The 17,286-nt window shown below is 39.6% G+C and overlaps 1 protein-coding gene across 2 annotated transcripts in view; it reads left to right on the forward strand.

Moving 5' to 3' along the window:
- Nucleotides 1–17,286, forward strand: part of EXOC4 (exocyst complex component 4) — an 806,860-nt gene that overhangs the window by 617,853 nt on the left and 171,721 nt on the right. The window lies entirely within an intron of this gene.

The following is a 17,286-nucleotide window of genomic DNA, read 5'->3' on the forward strand; positions in this document are numbered from 1 at the left end:
ATACCAAGACTCATCACTTCTTAATTATTTTTTAACATTTCAGGATTATCTATGTTCTTCAGGGTATATGCATGCATCTATTGTTGCTGATAGCAGAATTATTATACCTTATTACTGTTTGCGTTGCTTTTCATCTCTTCCCAACTCTGAGTTCAGCAACATTTTTAAGTTCAGTGACATCTCGGTGGTAGCTTGAAACCAGCCATGGTGGGACTATTTACACCACAAAAACCACCAAACACCACAAACCAGGACCCCTCCATTTCCCTGGAGAGCTGCTTGTCAAAACATTTACCAGCACACCGCTAGTCATGCTCTTCTTCTGTTCCTGCCAGTCATGAGTGATTGTGAGCCACACCAATTACCATTCATCCTAAAGATGGCAAAAGTCTTCCTCCAAGGTGGTTACACCAACCTTACACATTTCCCCCCACAGCCTTATGAACACCCAGCCCAGATTTTTACTCTGGATCCATGATTACTCCTAGGCTGCCTCTCCCTCCATCTTTCTCATCCCCAATGATTCAGTCATTAATTTCTCTCTTTCTCCCTCTGTTTCCACTTCCCATCCGCTTCTCCTTCCTCCTGCTTCACATTCTTCCTCTACCAGTGGTTAAGAGCAAGGGCTCTGGAGACAGACTGACTGGCTTTGAATCTGGGCTTCATGATCTGCTGGTTATGTTACCTTGGGGTTGTTACTGAACTTTTTGTGCCTCAGTTTTATCATCTGTAAAGTGGAGATAATAACAGTATCCACCTAGCATAGTTATGATGAGGACCAAATGAGGTAATAATTTTAAAAGCACCTAGAATAATGGGTGGCTTATAGTAAGCAATATGTACATATTTACTTAATAAAATAAACACTTATATTTGTCATCCAGCCCTTCCTTATGTGCTAATGTTCAAGGCCAGAAGGAGAACAGCAACAGAACACATGAGAATAAAAGAAGAGGCAAAATGGCCTGGGGTTGTATCACAGCAATGGTGTGACAGTTCTCGGGAACTAGGAAAAGAGTCAATGAAAGGAACTGGAGGAAAGGTGGGAATCAGGAAGGGGGACAAATAAGAAGAAAATTACATTTCAAAATAATCTGCAAAGATTAAAATATATATAATATTAGCTTTTAGTATTTTATTTCAAATATAAACCCCAGGAAAATAAAGGGATATTTTTTATAAATGCATAGAAAGTTCCCATTTTGATGTTAGCAGTTAATTCAATTTTGGTCTTCATCCAAGGCAGAAATGTGGTAGCCACATATTTAAGGTACTTAGGCTAAATCAACTGTGTATTGAACAAGAGCCATGGGGACAGAGTGAGAGATGTGTGTCCGTATCTATCAAAAACGCAAGCCGGGAGCTGAAGTACTCATTTGTCTGACCATCTGGAAATCTCTAGTGGTCTAGGCACTTAATTTTACCCTCATTGCTAGAACAAAAGGGAAACAATAAAAGAAGAAAATGGGCAGCAGGGACATTTTACTTTTCATTTAAAAAAAATCTTAGTGATAAAAGGAGCAGAGAGTTTAAAAGAAAAAAATGAGAAACCATTAAAATGATTTGAATGCTCTGTCTATATTTTGCGGTGAGCTCTATTGTTTTCAGTTACATGGGAACTGTGGTAATTTTATGAATCATTAGAATGTTTTTCCAAATTATAACTGCATGTTCTTAAAATCGCTCCTAAGTAACCCACAGTAAGAGGCTGTTGAACAATTTCATTTAACACTTTTGGATCTCATATTAATTTTGTATTTTAAGAAATGCATACTTAATAGCCTAAAGATAAAACATGATAACCGAGTCTTTGTATGTTTTCTTTCCTCTGCTTTTTAGAACATATGACCCTATCTCTGTTCTCCTCCGCAGTCTAGTGACAGACTTGAGAAAATACAAAGCCTGGTTTGGTAGAATGACTTCTCAGTTAAAAGCAAAAGCTCAGTTGGGCACAGTGGCTCACGCCTATGATCCCAGCATTTTGGAGGGCCCAGGTATGAGGATTATTTGAGGCAGGAGTTTGAGATCAGCCTGGGCAACATAGTGAGACCCCATCTCTATAAAAAAATTTAGCCAGGTGTGGTGGTGTGCACCTGATTGTACTACTGCACTCCGGCCTAGGCGGCAGAGCCAGACCCTGTCTCTAAAAGTAAATAAATACAAATAAAAGCAAAAGTTCCTCTGCCTCACCCGAAGTTGAAAACAATCACAACGGTCAGACGTTTTTCGGCATATGTCTCATCAGGCATAGTCATCTGTGAAATGTGTACTCTGTTGATGATACCTCACACCTCCCTCCTAGAGGGTGGTTCACAAAAGCCTGTTCACTTACCTGGGGCAGCCAGTCCAGCATGTGATCCTCAGAAAATGGGGAAAGTGACGTCAAAGTGGTGGGTAGTGTGGATGTGTGAGGCAGGGAAAGTGTGAAGATGTTCCATTTATTTTCTTAGAAGAGGCTGTCCTTTTTGCCGACGTTATTTTCCTCCTGTTTTTGGTGTTAAAACGTCGCCATTATTTTATGAAAACAGTGGTAATATAGATAATCTCCCTTTGCTTTGTTTTGTTTTAAACATTCTAACTTGATAAAATGAAAAATTGGAGCTATATTCGTCCATATTTTTTTCCTGGTTGGTGAAATCTGAAAGTTTGAAAACTATCGTACATTCTAAGTGTTGGTTGTCTCCTTCCCAGGGTGTAGGTGTTTCCTGTGTGAAGAGATTGTCTCAAAGGGAAACTTAGCAAAGCTTTGATATTCTGATTTTTAACCACTAACTGTTCTTGGACTTGGGAGAAAAGCTGCTTCCCTGGGCAGTACGTGGCTGGTACTGTTACTGTTCCTTTCATATAAACTTGGGCAGGATGCCACTGAGTTTAGTTAATCAGAATGCATTCCAGTGATTTCCAGTATCATATTGGCCTATCTCTTGACAAATTATGTGCTTTGATAACTAAAATCTAGGAAATGTGACACATCTCCTAAACTCAGGGAGACAGTTATGTTAAAGCCTAAGGTTACTTTATGGTGGGAAGGCTGGAGATATCACCATGGTTCATAAAGAATATCATAACCCTTGCAAATGAAGCAAAGGAGAGCAACTTGTTCAATATCTCAAAGTCAATGTTAAAATTATGTTTGGAGCCCAGGTCTCCTGTTGGCTAGCTATTTGATTTTTGCCCGGTGGTGCATTTTGTTTTGCTCTGCATGGAAAAGTCATATAAAGCAGTTAAATTTATTTTTGGAATGAGCTAGAATGCTGGGTTCGCAACAACCGGTTTTGTTAAAAACAAGAACTGCTTTGAAAGTTCATTAGTTCTTCTTAAGTGTTATTGTCCCTCCCAGTAGGAGGCATATCCAAGTTGAATCTCCACCCCTGAACAAATTTTCCCTTGTGTGTATACACTGGCACACTTGCTTGCACACTGTCTCCCTCAAACAGTTCCATATGTTCTATTTTACTGGAAGCCAAGCTCCCTGCCATTCTCCCCCTTAGAGGGCTCCAGATCTCACCTCTGAGGTGCACGCGTAACTGAGGCTGAAACAATTTGTAGGGAAACTTGTCAGCAAAATTGATTATTATGTGGTGTGAACCACCAAAGACAGGTGAGCCTGCACATAGCGGAACAAATGTATATGTAGTATGCATCTCCCACTGCATCTAACCAGACTTCCTCCTCTGACATGTTGATTGATACATTTGTATCTCTGTCCTAATGAATCATGCCCCATTGTGGGTTATTGGAGCCTCCTGCTGAATAGACCTCACCTTTGCTAGCAAAAGGAATAGTAAAGGTTCTCCTCTGTGAATTTTGGGGGTTGTTTATTGGCTCTAAAGGAGTGGCTGAGGACATGTAATCTTTAAAAGGACAAAATAATGACATAAAATGTCTAAATAACATTGCTACATCAAGAGGAGCTTCTGTAACTACAGATGCTTTGCGACATGACAAACTAGTTGGTGTGGAATGCGAATCTGAGATACATGAAGAAATGAAAGCATTTCAGACCACCTCTGGTGGCAGCTTGATATTCTGGAGTTCTTTGAAAACTTTTTTCTAGTGTTATACTTGTTCCTTGAAATGGCTTTAAGCGTGAGACTTGTGATAAAATAGGGATGATAATGACTGCTCTACTTTCTCACAGTCTGTTTGGGTATTGATTGAGCTATTTGCAAGTACTCTGAGTTCTGAGGAAGAAGGGTGTTAGGAAATGCTATGGTGTTGTTTTTAGCAGGCGTGGAAACCTATGCTAAAATAATTTCAGAAAGATAAGTTTGAAGACAGGTTGGATTATTGGCCTGTACCTGTATGACAATCGTATGTCCTTCTGGTCTATCCTTTTGTCTTAGGTATCAGTTCTGAGTGAATTTAGAGGTCAGGGTTTGAGGAATGTGGAAAGAGAGAAGAGATCTCGCTGGCCTGAAACTGCCCACGAACTGTCTCTTGGCTGCTGGCATTGGAGTGGCCTGTGCTTCCCGAGGCTGGTCACATAGAATGGTCTACTGATGATCAGGAGGGTCCAGTCTTCACTTCCTGTCCTGATGCCATCCTATCCACTTGCTGAGTTACTTCACACCTTTTTTTTCACTGAAGAATGTCTCCAATGACAGTCTTTCTTCCTGTACCACACACTACCTTCACAGCTTCCTGTAAACCTAGTTTTGGCCTCACCAATCCCACCATTGAAACTGTCATCTGAGGAAGGTCACAATAACCTTCTTCCACAAGCAGTCTTCATTCATGTCTACCATGATACACCTGGCATCATGGACTACCTGAAAAGATTGAAGTTACTGCTTTTTGTTTTTACTGGAAACAACAAAAAATAGTGGTTAAGATAACGGGCTCTGGATTCAGTCTGCCTGAGTTTCAGTCATAACAGTATAAACTGTTTTGCTGTTGTATTCGAGAGCATAGCATAGTAGCAGTGCCTGGCACATAGTAGGTGATCAATAAATATTGGATGGATTCACAGATAGGTAGGTAGGCATATCTGTTTGCTATAAGCTCATCTATATTTGTGGCTTTTCATGTCTTTTAACTTTTATATGGCTTCTTGCTATTAATATTTTTCCTTTAGTAAGTTACATTTTTAAAAAAACTCATATTGCTTAGGTTAAGGAAAAGAATGAAGAGGTGTGTGTGTGTGTGTGTGTGTGTGTGTAGACTGTAGAGCAGGGAATCATATTGGGCCCTTTGAGCAGGAAAATAATATTTGGAAATATACAACTGGGAAATAAAATTTCAGGGGACATCATTACCTCGAGTGAGTCTTCCCAGGTTGTTCTTTCTTCATTGGAGGATGTGAGTAGGTGGTTTCTTTCTTAAAGGCCAAATGTCCATACATGATCCAAGGAACTCTTATTTTTCTTAGCTTAGCTTTTATCACACTTAGTCATCGTCTTCTTCTTCTTTCTTCCTTTTTCTTCTTCTTTCTTTTTTTGATCTATGTTCTACTTCTTTTTTTCTCTGTTGGATCTTCTTTTTTCTCATGGTACCACAGTGCAAGCCACCCTAGACTACTGCCAGGGCTTTAGTCAGATGCCTTACTGTGAACTCTTACTTCTCCAGGCCACCCCAGTGTGTCTGCCAAGTCTTCATCGAATACCATTTTCCCGGGGAGGGGGCACAGTATAGGGTGGTAAAGAGAAAATCAAATTGGGACTCAAAAGGCCTAGATTCTTCTTTTTCCTTTCAAATCTCGTTTCTTTCTTTCTTTTTTGTTTTGTTTTGTTTTGTTTTTCTGGCTGTTTTTAAGATTTTTCTACTTATCGATGATTTTCAGCAATTCGATTATTTGTGACTTTCTATAGTTTTTGTTGTCTTCCATTTGAGATTTATTGAGCTGCTTGAACCTGTGGGCTTATACTTCAAATCAAATTTGGAAAATTTCCAGCCACTATATCTTTTTATATTTTCTCTGCACCCCCCACCCCCAGTTGCGTGTATGTTAAGCTGCCTGATATTGTTTCGCAGTTCGCTGACTCTCCTATTTTTTTTTAATCATTTTTTCTGTCTGTGTTTTATTTGGGATAGTTTCTATTGCTGTGTCTTCCATTCCTGTTTCTGCCGTGTTTATATTTTCCATTCTGTTTTTAGACATAGGACCCTATTCCTAATAGCTGTTTTAACCTCCTTGTCTATTATCTGTGTCATCCCTGGGTCTGTTTCTCTTAACTGATTTTACTTCTCCTCATATATTTTCCAACTTATTTCCATATGCCTGGTAATGTTTTTATTAGATGCTAGACATGCGAGGTTTTTTTTTACATTGTTAAGTGCTGGATTTTGTTATAGTTCTTTAAATATTGTTGAACTTTGGGAACACATTTAAGCTATTTAGAATTATTTTCATCATGTCAACCTTGCTTCTAGGCTTTATCAGACAGGTCCAGGGTAGCTTTTACTCTAAGGCTAATTTGGCCCCGCTACTGAGAAAATATTGTTTTGAACACTACCTGACACCCTATCTATTAGGAGGTTCTTCCACTCTAGCTAGTGGGAACATGGACCATTCATTGCCCTGTGTGAACTCTGGGATTATTCTACCTGCTCCATTGAGGTAGTCCTCTCTGGCCTCAGTAGTGTCCTTCACACAGACCAGTACTTAGCCGAAGGTTCTACACGGAAGATCTACACAGATCTTGTGCTCACACATGCTCCCATTTGCACACATGTGCTCTCTTTCTCTCCCCACCCTCCTCTCTCTTTGTGAAGCTCCCCACTCTTCAGTATTTTGCCACAGTAGACTGTAGCTGCCTTGGTCTTCCAAAACTCCAAATTCTGGCTCCTCAACCTAAAAAGACTGCCAGGCTCTGTCCAGGTCCCTTCTTCCTGCATCACGGCCCAGAAACTCTTCAGCTGGGGTGCTCAGAGGGCTCACGTCATTTGTTTTTCATCTCTGGTGTCTGAAACTACTGTTTCCCATATTTTGTCTGGTTTTCTAATTGCTTAAGGCACGATTTCAAGCTATTTTATACTGAAATACTTTAATTTTACCTCCCTGCAGAGCAAGAGCATTTTCTTCATTATCATTAATGCATTATCAAGATAGTATTATCACTATCACAATTAGAAAAAGTTTCTAATATCTCCATGTTTCTAATATGTAGTCAATTTTGCATTTTCCCAGATGCATTGTCCCAGAAATGTCCTTTTCAGCTGTTTTGTTCAAACTAGGATTCCATCTAGGACCATAATTGTTATGTGGCTTAAGTCTCTTTAATCCCTAACAGTCACATTTTTCATGACAGTGATACAGTGAACGGAACCAGCCAGCCATGCTGTGGCATGTTCCATCTTCTGTATTTGTTTGATTGCTTCCTCTATTTCCTCTTACTAGAAGTTAAGTCTGAAAGCTTGATTAGATTGAAGTTAAATGTTTTTAGTGAGAATATATCATAGATGATGTCATATTCATATTCTATCTCATCCATAGACCTGTAAGAGCTGGCTTCCTTACATTAATTAGGCCAAGCTCGACCCCTGGATGAGGCTTGTGACCTTCTAATCCCTCCATTGTGTAGTTTGATTTTTGTTGTGGGGAAGTAATTGATGTTCTATAACATTGACCCTATGTGGATGTTCATTTCTGCAATTTCTTGGTCAAATTTCATTTTGTTTTTTTGTTTGTTTTTGAGACGGAGTCTCGCTGTGTCGCCCAATCTGGAGTGCAGTGGCGTGATCTTGGCTCACTGCAGCCTCCACCTCCCAGGTTCAAGTGATTCTCCTGCCTCAGTCTCCTGAGTAGCTGGGGACTACAGGTGTGCTCCACCATGCCTGGCTAATTTTTGTATTTTTAGTAGAGATGGGGTTTCATCATGTTGGCCAGGCTGGTCTCAAACTCCTGACCTCAGGTCATCCACCTGCCTTGGCCTCCCAAAGTGCTGGGATTACAGGGGTGAGCCACTGTGCCTGGCCTCAATTTTCATTTTGTCTTAGTACCAATGGATAACCTTTACTTGAATCAGTTGTTTTATTAGGGGCCACAAAATGGTTATTTTTTTTAATTTTTTATTTATTTTTTTGAGACGGAGTGTCGCTGTGTCGCCAGGCTTGAGTAGTGGTGCAATCATAGCTTACCTGGGACACCTGGACTCAAGCGATTCTCCCACATCAGCCTCCAGAGTAGCAGGGGTTACAGGTACACACGACCACATCCAGCTAATTTTTCTGTTTTTTGTAGAGACAGGGTCTTGCCGTGTTGCCTAGGCTGGTCTCAAACTCCTGGGCTCAAGCAGCTCTCCGTGTCGGCCTCCCTAAGTGCTGGGATTACGGGTATGAGCCACCACTTCCTGCCTTATTTTGTAATTATGTTATTTTTTCTACATTTATTAGCTGGTATTCTTCCTTAAAATAGGACTTTTTGAATTTGGTAATGCTGAAATATAGTTCCTACTTGAAAGATAGCACAAATGCATAATTTTTTATTTACCAAATTTCAAAGACAATTTTGTTTTAATAGCCACCTTAAATGGTGACAAATGAGTTTTGTCTGACTTTCTCTCTTCATTGATTTTTCATATTTTTCATTACATGTAATTACCTGTAATAATTTATTCTTTCTGATGTGCTAATCATCAGCTTTGGCCAGAGGGACTCACAGAGCTGGATTCTAGATTTTGAAGTATCGTAGACTATCTATATATTTAATATCTTTGACACACCCTTTAATATTTGTTATGGTTCTTTTTTAAGCCAGAGAATTAGATTAGATAACAAGGTTTGCTTTCAGCTCTAGAATTAGGATCCTGAGCTCTGCTACCAAATACACTGCCCTGCTTCTGTCCAGCTGCAGAAAACCCTCAGCCTGTCTGTCTTTCAGGCCTTCCACAAGCTGGCACCCCCATCCGTTCAACCCTTTCTCGATTCCTTGACAGAAATTCCCTCCTCCAGCCACACTTGTCTCCTAACTGCTACACATGACCAGCTCATCCTTCATCCCCAGCCTTCACTTACACCTTTTCCCTTGCCTGAATACCTTGCCTCTGCCTCTCTAAGTATCCAAACCTCCCCGTCCTCCAGATCCCAGTTCAGGCTCCCCCACCTTTTTATTCCTGTTCCCTTACCTTGTCTTTTATACTCATTTCCCTCTTCTCTTGGACTATCACTGTTTCCTGTTCTAATTGATGTTTTCCCAAGTAGATTACCATCACCCCTGAAAAGAAAAGCCCATGCTTTTTACCAAGAACATTGCTAGGCCCAATAGAAGTACAGTATCTGCTAATGTCATTGTTATATTTCTATATCTTTTCTAACATGTAGCACCTTCTATTTAGCTGAATAACAGCCTTAAGGTGCTTTTGAAGTGTGCATGGGTATGTGTTGGGAAAGGAGGGTGTTGGGGATATTTCTTATAAATGCTAATGCTTTCCTATTCATTGATCTATTTCTACCCATATGTAATGAATTCCATTACATATCAAGAGGTATTGACAACTTAGCCGTAGAGTTGCATTGATTCAAAATACATAAGTCAACAATTACTGCCTTATTATGTAATATTAGCTAGGGAAAGAAAGATGGCCCCTGGGATCATATGGTCTAATTAAGCACAACTGTTGTAGACTTTTTCTCCCTTTCCTGCTGTTATGTTTTGTTTTGTTTTGTTGTGGATATGAAATCACAAACCCCCAAATAAGCCTCATAAAGAGACAGCTGTGCTTATAAGATTATGTTCGTCACAGATTTTATTCAACGATAAATTATTTCTACCCAAAATGTTAAAAATATATATTATTGATAATTTACATCATATACATTTTCCATGTTTTTATTGGCAAATAAATTTAACAGTAGCTTACGTGAATTCTAAAGGCATATAGTTTTTTTGATTGTCTAAAATTTGACCTCATATTTTTTCTTTAAGCCTGTTTGTAAATTCTGCCTAACTCTTTAGCCTGACAAACAGAGCTTCAGTTTGTTTGTTATATAAGTATATTCATCTTTTCTGAACAGTGAAACTTTTTGAAATTATCTTCTGTACTTGAAGTGGATCATCTAGTGATTAGTGACATCAGATTGAATTAATTATTTATATTTTCTTGCTGGAAATGAGTGATATTCCAAATGTTCAAGTACTCTCTGTGTGTATGTATGTATGTCATAAAAGGACATTCATGACTTGGCTTCTGACTGCCTCACTGAGCCCTCCCACCTGATCACGCATACATACCCCCCCAACCCCCACTCCCCCACATACCCCCTTCACCCCAGCCATGAACAACCACTCTCAGTTCCCTGAATCCCATGCTGTTTCATGTTCATAATGCTCCATCTACTTGAAGTGCTCTTTTTCCATCTTTGTTCTTTCTACAAATTGCAATTATTTGTCTTGCAGGACTCAATTCAGTTGTACATTCTTCCTTCTCACCTCTGTCTCTCTGCCTTTCACCCCAGTCCAATTAACTCTTTCTTCTTCTGTGCCTCTACTGTACAATATGCAGATGCCCATCATAGCACCTAGGACATTTTATTGTCCTTATTCGTGAACTTATTTTCTTATCTTCTAGTATCTAAGATTGTTGGAGGGCAAGAATCTTATCTGGCTTTGTATCTCCTGAAGTTAGTCTAGTGTTTGGCATAGAGAAGGTACTTACTTATTTATCTGTTTAATCAATTAGCTAAGTTCCCTGCTGTTTCCCCAAACAACTTCCTATCCTCTCCAGAACAGTTTTCATCTGGTAGTCGGTAGTAGTATTGCCAACAATACTGCTATGCCTTCACATTTTAAAAATATATCACAAGTAAAAACCATTGTATTAGAATAGCAATACACCTAAGGATTATATTCTCAAAGGTTTTCAAAGAGGTGCCTATTTGTAACAATGGTTGGAAATAAATTGTTTAAAATTGAGGCTTAACCTGCATTCATGTAACCACCAACCAGATGCCTTTCCCAGTCAATATCCTCCCCACACTGCTCTAAAAAAAAATAACCACTATTCTGATTTGTCTCACCGTGTATTAGCTGTGCCTGATCTTGACCTTCACATAAGTGAGACCAAACAGTATGTGTCTTTTTGTGACTGGCTACTTTCATTCGGCATTATGTCTGTGATATTTTTCCATGTGAATTCTTGTGTTAACTGCTAGTTTGCTCTTTTTCATTGCTCTGTAGTATCTCGTTGTATGAATATGTCACAGTTTTATTTATCTGCTCTACTGTTGCTGGACATTTGGGTTATTTCTAGACTTGGCCTTGAACATAAAGTTTTGTTTGAGAACCAAACTACAGAGCATAGCATTAGACCTGCTTTTTGTCCTTTCTCTGCCTTCTGATAGGTGATGAATTGATCTTAATATAGAATGTACTTAACTTTACTCATTAAGTTAAGAAATATTTATTGAGTACCTGTTATGTTCCAGGTCCTGAATAATTGTCCCTCCCTTCTGGAATCTCACAGACCACTGGGGAAGGCAGACCCTAAACAAGCAATTATAAGTATGCTAAATGTTGTAACAAAGAAATAAAAGATGTTCTAGGTGTTTATAACAGGAAGACCTAATCTGGTACAAGGGTTAGGGAGAATCTTCCCACAGAAAGGATGTGCTAGCTAAGACCCGAAAGAGAAACAAAAGTACTGTTGGGAAGGAAGACAAGGAACACCATTGCAGGAAGGTACAAGGTCCTGAAATGGTAATGAAGATTGAAAGAAGCCCCAGGTAGCTGAATCAGAGAGAGGGAAGTAGAAAATGGTAGGAGATAGGGCTGGAAGGGTAGACAGAAGCCATGTCATTAAGGGCCTTATGAGTTATCTGAGCAATGTGAGTCCTCATCCATTAAAGAGTTTTAATCCCACGAACGGACATAACTTTAAATTTTTTTCATGTTAACCTTACACATTCTGAAGTGCATAAATCTTAAGCACAAAGAATTTTTCCATACATTTTTACTAACACAACAGCTATTCCATCAGTAAAATTCCAGCACCTAGAATGTCCTCTCCTTCCCAGTCAATACCCTCTCTAAGGGTAGCCACTATTCTGACTTCTATCACCAGAGGTTACTTCTCCCTGATTTTGAACTACAATAATAACAAAATTATCCAGTTGTGCACCTTTGGGTCAGACAACTTTGACTCAGCCTAAGAGCTGCACAGTTCATCCACGTGTTGCATGTAGCAGTAGCTTGTCTTTTTTATTACTCTGCAGTCTTCCATTGTATGAGTATACCACAATTTCTTTGCCCACTTTGCCCACTTTATTGATTGACATGAGAATTGCTTTTTTTTTTTTTTTTTTTTTTTTGGCTGTTGTAAATAAAATGATTAGGCCAGGCACAGTGGCTCATGTCTGTAATACCAGCATTTTGGGAGGCTGGGGTGGGAGGATCATTTGAGGCCAGGAGTTTTAAGATCAGGCTGGGCAACATAGCAAGACTCCATCTCTACCAAAAAAAAAAAAAAATTAGCCTGGTATGTTGGCCTCTGCCTGTAGTCTCAGCTACTGGAGAGTCTGAGGTGGGAGGATTGCCTGAGCCCAGGAGTTTGAGATTGCAATGAGCTATGTCACACTACTGCACTCCAGTCTGACCCCATCTCAGGGGGAAAAAAAAAATTAAGCTAGAGCTGCAATAAATAAATAAAACTGTTGTGAAGATTTGTGTTCATGTCTTTTGATTGACATGAACACTCATTTCTGTGGGAGGTAGAATTTTCAAAAAGATTACTCTGCGTTCAGGGTGGAGGCTGATTTGGAAGAGAGCAGAGGTGGCAGTTCCTCAGGCACCAGCTCTTGGATGTATAGCCTTTTGCAAGTCATCTTAGTAAAGACAGGACACATTCACAACAGTTTAAACATCACACAAATCAAAGCATAGATTAAAAAATGGAAAGCATATTTCCTTTTGGCTTCTATCATTACTGTCGTTTTCATAGTTATTATCATTGTTTACAGCCAGCTACAGCTTAGAGCTGATAGTAACTGGAGAGACAATATGATATGACAAGTTTTACTGACTTGTCATTGAATATGCCCCAATAAACAAAACCATTATTGTCATGAAACATTTGTGAAGCCCCGTTTTCACGATTGCTTCTTGTTGTGCCAAACCCTCGTTAACCTCAATAGGAAAGGCACCAGGTTCAAGAGGTCAAAGAAGAGACCCAGAGCCAGCAGATGAGACATGACGTTTTATTATGGGCTTACATACAGGGGAGAGAGTCCAGTGGGGGCGGGCTGGGCAGGAAAACCGCAACCACCTACAAACATCATGCAGTTTATAGAGCATTTCCACTTACCACCCTCACACCAACGACCTCCACCTGGCAACCTTAATGTAACCCAAAACTCGGGGCCTCAATCCCGCATATGGCTGGTATTCCATGAAATCGGCCAAGGGCCTCAGATGTTTATCCTAGATAAGGAAGGAATCTCCAGGTTAGCCACTCCCAAATTACCTAGCTCAGAACACACATTCAGGTGCATCAGCCACACAGGATCATTCTAAGGAGATGGTTAAATTATTGTTCTCAGGTGTGCTTGCCCTACGCGCTCTCTCTCTGTGTGTGTGTGTGTGTGTGTGTGTGTGCGCGCGCGCATGTGTGATGGTGCTGGAGATGTGTGTCTGAAGTCATAGACATATTTCTCTGACCATATAGAACCTTAGATTCTTAGCAGCATCTCTGAACTGTCCTCTCAGGAGCTAAAACAGTACAGATACAGAGACTCCATTCGGCAAACTAAAGTTGTTTTGCTTTTGGTTTTGTTTCTGAATTGTGAATTTATTTATGTCTTAAAACTTTAAAATCAGCACATTTTGAATTGAGAATTTATGTCTTAAGACGTTAAAATGAGCACATTCAGTTATATATACATATATAATGAATTGCCATTATAGAAAATAACACAATCAGGTGAAGTTAAGAGTACTATTGTAGAAATACCCAAGACTTTCAGCCACAATAAATGTTCAGTCCTTAGAACCATGGGAATTAAGATACAGCGTAGTGGCCAGGCGCAGTGGCTCACGCCTATAATCCCAGCACTTTGGGAGGCCGAGACAGGCGGATCATGAGGTCAGGAGATCGAGACCAGCCTGACTAACACGGTGAAACCCCATCTCTACTAAAAATACAAAAATTAGCCAGGTGTGGTGGCATGTGCCTGTAGTCCCAGCTACTCGTGAGGCTGAGGCAGGAGAATCACTTGAACCCGGGAGACGGAGGTTGCAGTGAGCCAAGATCGCGCTACTGCACCCAGCCTGGCGACAGAGTGAGACTCCGTCTCAAAAAAAAAAAAAAAAAAAAAAAAGATAACAGTGTAGTAATAAGGAGTTAGTGGTCTGATTTCACCTTACCAAATCAGGCTCTTATTCACTACTCCAATTATACTCTCTCTTTTCACCCTATTCTGAATGTGCTGTGCATGAGCATTAAATTAATAAATATTTATTGAGCACCTGCAATATGCCAGATGCCTTGCAAGGTGTTAGAGATAGGAAGGCACAGTCACTGATCAACAGGAATTAGCAGCCTAGTGGAAGAGATAGCCAATTGAACCAGTGATTACCACACTCCAGTTAGAGCGTGGGCCAAAATGCCAGGGTCCTCTGGTGGCACAGAAGGGACATTTAAATCAAAACAGGTAACCCTTGAGCTGATTCTTCAAAGATGAGAGTCATGAGCTAGGAATAGTATTCCAGACACTAAGATGAGGAGGCACAGAGGCAGAAATTAGCCTGGTGCAGGCAAGGAGTCACTCGTGATTTAGTGTGGTTGGAGCAAGAGATGGGCATGTTCAGAGGAACTGGAGAGAAGCATAGAGGAAAATAACAATAATAATAACTTTAATAGAGAAAAAAACTTTTAAAAAGAGAGAGAGAAGCCTAGAGGGGTAGGCAGGAGGCAGAACTGAAGAGGCTTGGTGTTCAGGAAAGGGCTAAGAAGGAAGGATCGAGAAGTAAGAGGCCTGTTCAAGCTCACCCTGTTCACAGTGGTACTCCTCATGTGTCCTTAAGCATGTCATTGGGCCTCGTTAGTATAACCAGAGAACTAGGGAAAGTTCCCAAACCGTGAAACACTGTCCAGTAGATGTGAAAAGATGGGCTATGAACAATGGTTTCATTACTTTGATAGTTAAGGGAAGACTGAATACTGCATTGGCCTCTTTAAGACTCATCAAGACTCCAGCATATTAAAGGTTTCTGAAGTCCTCCAGTAAAAACACCACTTCGGTTTTCTTTGATTCAGTATTTTCCAAATTATGTGGACCGGGAGCCAATTTTCTATAACAGAATATTAGTATCATGAGGCAGAGCCCCATTCTGGCAAAGAGTGGACTAGTTCTCAAAGGTACAATCATCCTTATTCATTCACTGATTAAATTTTTTTAAGTGCAGAACCAAACAACTGGTTCACTTTATACTTAGATTAACAGCGTATCCCTGTAATAAACTTTAGGTATTTATTTTCCACAGCAATATTTTTTTTTATTACATCAGCTGTCCTGGGATTTATTTTTTCTTTTCTCATTTTTCATGTCATGCACAGACTTTATTACCTGGTAATAAGTTGCAAGAAATGTGAATTGAGTTGTTTCTAAGCAAATATCAATCATTTATGATTTGTTTAATAGAAATTATAATGAAGAAAATCAGGGTTTTGCTTATTATAAAGTCATAGTCAACATTAGCAAATCTCAAAATTAATAATGTGTCAGTAAATTATTTGCATTGCTAAAGAGATCAAATAAATAAAAACAGGATTGACCTTGTTAGAAATTTGATATTTTCAACATTTATCTGTCAGAGCCACTGATTTGGAAATTGTTATAAATTCTTGAAAAATGGAAACTTTTTTCCCTGTAAAAATACCCATCATTTGGCAAACTACAGTGTCATTTTTCTTGAAGAGAATGTAGTGATTGATTATCCAGAGTGCTACCATGACAAGGTAAACCAACCGAATAGCTGGAAAATTGTATGTAATCATATAGCATCACAGAGGCTCTGTGCTGAGCACAACCATTAGAATTAAACCATGGCATTCTAATCATTCCCTGCTGGTACTTCCTGTTCATCCCCAAAACCTTGACCTCCAGTGGGTATGCAGAGGTGTTCGCAGTCATCCCTTCCCCTCCAAATGCTATCAGCACAATTCTCGTCAGCTGAAAGCTCTGCAATAAATACAAACCAAACCCAAACCACCCAAGGAGATTTCAAAATGCAAGGTGTCTGTGTCTAAAATCCCTCATATATATGACATTCTGAGATTTATTCTGTGTATTAACATTATTAATCTAGTTTCTTTTATTAATAGTATTGTCCTGAAAATCCTGAGAGATTATAAACAACTGAGGGAAGGGAAGGATGGGAGATGGACAAAAAGAAAAGAGGAATGCTGATCCCTCTTGAGAGGCTGATAATCTATTCATAAAGACGAAATACACCTGAGATGACTTGAGAGCAGTTACACAGTATTCGCCCAGTGTGAAAGTACCAGTACACAAATTTAATGCATGAGTCATGGGGGCCAACAGAGTAAAGGAGCAATCCAATTATCCTTGTTTATTAGAGAACTATATTGAGTCATAAGAAAGGAAGGGGCTACCCAAACCTACCCCAGAGATGGTTATCAATAGCATACTTGGGAACACAACAAGGCCCTTTCTCCCAATAATCAGAGGCATCTCCTCATGCTCATCTTCCCTGCAATGTTTTAGATTTTAAACAGGCTTTGTTAGGATGGCTGAACTCCAGTCTCCTTTATTAATTGCTGCCCACATGTTGTAGGATATCCTGTGTTCTGAATCAGGATGAGGATTTTAAATTCTTCTTAGCGTAGGGACGTGTAGCCAGGCAGAATCAATTCCTGTCACTCACACACAAATACAGAGGAATGGGATTATGAATCAGGGTGAAGCTGCAGTGCTTTAATCTTAAAATCAATACAGAAAAGGAAGTTGAACTTGTGGGGATTCTATAGAGACTGTAATTTGGCTTCCTATGAGGTTTGCCTTATAGAATATAGCTGCTCCTTCCTTTTCACCTTCTGATTATTTTACTGGGGTGGGAAAAATGAGGGGAAGGGGAAAGATGACAAGAAACTTCTACCACCAAATCTTCTTGAATAAGCATACAAGTGTAACTCGTAATTCAAGCTAATCCCCCAGTGTGTTGAGAAGAGCTATACACCTTTGTTTATTCTTTTAGAAAATAATTAGCCAAAACCCTGTACCCCATAATCTGTATTTAAGCATAATAAAAATGCCTTTGATTTCTTCATAGTTCACACTGTCAAGACTGGAAAAGTATTTTTTAAGCATACTTTCATGGCTAAGCTTACCATA

This window comes from Pan troglodytes, chromosome 6, assembly GCF_028858775.2.
Source record: "Pan troglodytes isolate AG18354 chromosome 6, NHGRI_mPanTro3-v2.0_pri, whole genome shotgun sequence".
Taxonomy (NCBI): Eukaryota; Metazoa; Chordata; class Mammalia; order Primates; family Hominidae; genus Pan; species Pan troglodytes.